This window comes from Chrysochloris asiatica, unplaced genomic scaffold, assembly GCF_000296735.1.
Source record: "Chrysochloris asiatica unplaced genomic scaffold, ChrAsi1.0 scaffold00097, whole genome shotgun sequence".
NCBI classification, from domain to species: Eukaryota; Metazoa; Chordata; class Mammalia; order Afrosoricida; family Chrysochloridae; genus Chrysochloris; species Chrysochloris asiatica.
This window is the reverse complement of record NW_006408615.1, coordinates 6,086,024-6,089,219: the sequence shown is the minus strand read 5'-3', so window position 1 is coordinate 6,089,219 and position 3,196 is coordinate 6,086,024.

Sequence of the window (3,196 nt, the reverse complement as noted above, 5' to 3'; positions counted from 1 at the left end):
GAGTGCAGCTCTGCGCCGCCGCCTCCGCGGACACCGCCCGCGCGCCTTCAGGCCGTCAGGCCCCGCCCCCAGACCGCCCCGTCGACAGGCACCGCCCACCAGCTCAAGCCCCCCTGATGGCCCTGGTCGCCAGGCACCGCCGGGACTGTCAGACTTCGCCCCTAACCAGTCCCGGACGACCAGACGTAACTCCAGACCGCTTCCGTATTGTCAGGCTCCTTTCCAGCCGTCTCTGACCACCAAGCCGTGCCCCGGGACCACCAGGCCCCGCCCTCGATCCGCCCCATACAGTCAGAACCCGCCCCCAGTCCTCCAGGACCCGCCCCCGAACCCCGATCCAGGCCCGGGCCGCCCGCCTTGCCCGCCCCTCGTCCGTTCAGGACACTCCCCCTTCCGCCCCACCGACCAATCATCAACGCGGTGGGTGGAGCCCGGAAACCCTGTCTCTGGGCGTTTGGTTGAGACTCCGGCCCCGCCTCTGACGACCTCGAGCCGCCACCTCGCCTTTTCTAAAAGGGCTGGACGCGTCTCGTCTCGACCTTCGCCTACTGTCTGCAGACTTTTCTGTCCTCTTTCCCCTCCACCCCTTCACCCCAGCGTCCACGGCCCTCCCCGAGGTCTATCGCCGCTCCTGACCCCTTCGGCGAGACCCCGCCTCTTGGTTCCCCCTCCCTTCCTGCACCCCCTCTCCCCCCCAACCCCCGCCTTCAGCGCTGCCATCCCCTTCTCCACCCTCTGGAGCTGTCACTCTCCCCCAAAGGCGGTTTCCCGGGGGTCACGGTGATAAAGCACTTCTCACTTCTCTCAAAACCCCCACTAACCCCTCTGCGTGGCCCAGCACTGCGGACCCAGACCCCTGACCCAGGATGTAAGAAGTTTTAAAGCCTGGAGCCTCAGTTTCCCCAGCTGTACCTCGAAGGGCCTCCCTGCCTATTTCAATCAGGACTATCTCCCCTAGTCTTGGGGACCCCAGTGCTGATTAAATATGAAGGGATTGTACCTATGCTGTGATATACAACCAGCCCCCCAGCCCCCACTCCCATCAACTCCGTCCCAGTTCTCCTGACACCTAGCCAAGGATAAGAACCAAAAAGTATTTGTTCAATGAATAATGACTATGACTTGGATTGACCGTTCTTCATTTCAACATCACTCCAGATACTATCCACGTAAGGACTTAGATTTTAATTGCAAATATATATTCAACATATTCTTGTTTGTTGCCCGTGATTCAATTCATGGCGACTCCGAGTGTGCAGAGTAGAACTTTAACTCAGGATTTTCAAGTCTGGGTCCTTTCAGAAGCAGACCACCAAATCCTATAATCAGAGGTGCCCCTGAGGTTTCAAACCACCAACCTTTGGCTTTGTTGTTGCCAAGTGTCCGTAGATCGGTTCCAACTCATAGCAACCCTGTATAGCTTTTCTGAGGAGCAGCTGGTGAGTTTGAACTGCCAACCTTACTCTTCAAAATGACCTTGCTGTCCAATGCTTATCCTACAACCAACACCAGGACTCCTTTGAGGTAGTCGTGACTACTTAGCTGTCTGTGCTATGCAGGGGCTCCCATACAAGGGGGTTTCAGAAAGTGCATGGGAAAAATCCATTTTAATTCTATTTTTCCTCGAACCTTCTGAAGCTCCGTCATATATAACCCATTTACTAATTCAGCATTTTTCAGGTATACAATTTAGTGACTAACATCAATGACATCATTCTGTGCAACCGCCACTCAGGGTTGTTGGTGTGGCGCTGTAGGACAAGCACTGGACTGCAAGGTCAGTTTGAAGGGTAAGGTCTATGGTTCAAATCCACAAGCTGCTCCTTGGAAACTCTAAACAGGGTCACTAGGAGTCAGAACCAACTCGACGGCACTAAACATCAACAACATTGCAATAAAGAGAATTCTTTAATATGTCTCCTCTAGCCAGTCTTTGTAACTCCCACCAAATGATTGGGTTCTTGTGAAGTGCCATCGAGTTGCTTCTGATTCATAGTGACCCTGTACTGGGGTTACGAGCAGTGACTGGTGGGTTTGAACCACTGACCTTGCAGTTAGCAGACCAGCGCTCACCCTACAGCGCCACAGTTATGAGTATTGTCTGTGAGTTCTGTGTGGTCATCGCATTGGATTATGGAACACGGCAGAGAGGTAAAGAGTGCCAAGGCAGAATTGGTAAGGAAAGTTGGAAGGTGAAGGCCTTTCAGAACTGCTCCTCATAGGACTCAATGTTGGGCTGATTTTGAGTTTCATTCTTCTTCCCTTGGTGTAGCCGGAGGATGACAAATGTCACAATGCCATTTCTGCAGCTATAAAGAGAAACACACTGCTTTCTAAACTATGTTGTTGTAAAGTGCCATCGAGTTTGTTCTGGTTCATAGTGACCCTGTGTAGTGTTTTTAAGGAATGGCTGGTGGTTTAGAACCACCAACCTGTGGTTAATAGTCCAGTGCTTAGTCTACAGTACCACATAATGCCCCCTTCCTCCCTCCCACTCCACATTGTGGTTAAGTGCTGTCGAGTCAGTTGCAACTCACAGCGACCGTATATCGAGTTTCTGAGGAACGGCTGATGGGTTTGAACTGCCGACTCTGTGGTTCACAGATCAGTGCCGATCCTACAGCAACACACCAGGAGTCTCATAGAGAGAATGATTTAATGTCAAGCAGTGTTCCGTGGGAGAAAGATGAGGCGGTTCTGCTCTCGTAAAGATGTACAGCCATGGAAGCCATGTGCAGGTCACCATGAGTCGGAACCGACTCCACGGTACTTAACAACAACAACAACAAGTGTTCAATTGTTTGGTCTCAGCTGGTAACTAAACCACCACTCTGTCAATTTGTTGTACTGTGGTGGCTTGTGTGTTGCTGTGATGTTGGAAGCTATGCCACTGGTATTTTATAGATCAGCAGGGTCACACATAGCAGACAGGTTTCAGCTGAGTTTCTAGACTAGACAGACTGGAACAAAGGAGAGGCAGACGACCTATGACTATTTAGCCACTCAAAACCTTAGGAATAGCAGCAGAAAATTGTTTAGATATATTGTTGTTGCTAAGTGCCATCAAGTCAGTTCTGACCCAGAGCAACCCTGTATAGGGTTTCTAAGGAGCGGCTGGTGAATTTGAGCCTCCAACCTTGCGGTTCAAACCAACATTGCAGTCCAGCACATTAACCCACAGTGCCACACCAGGACT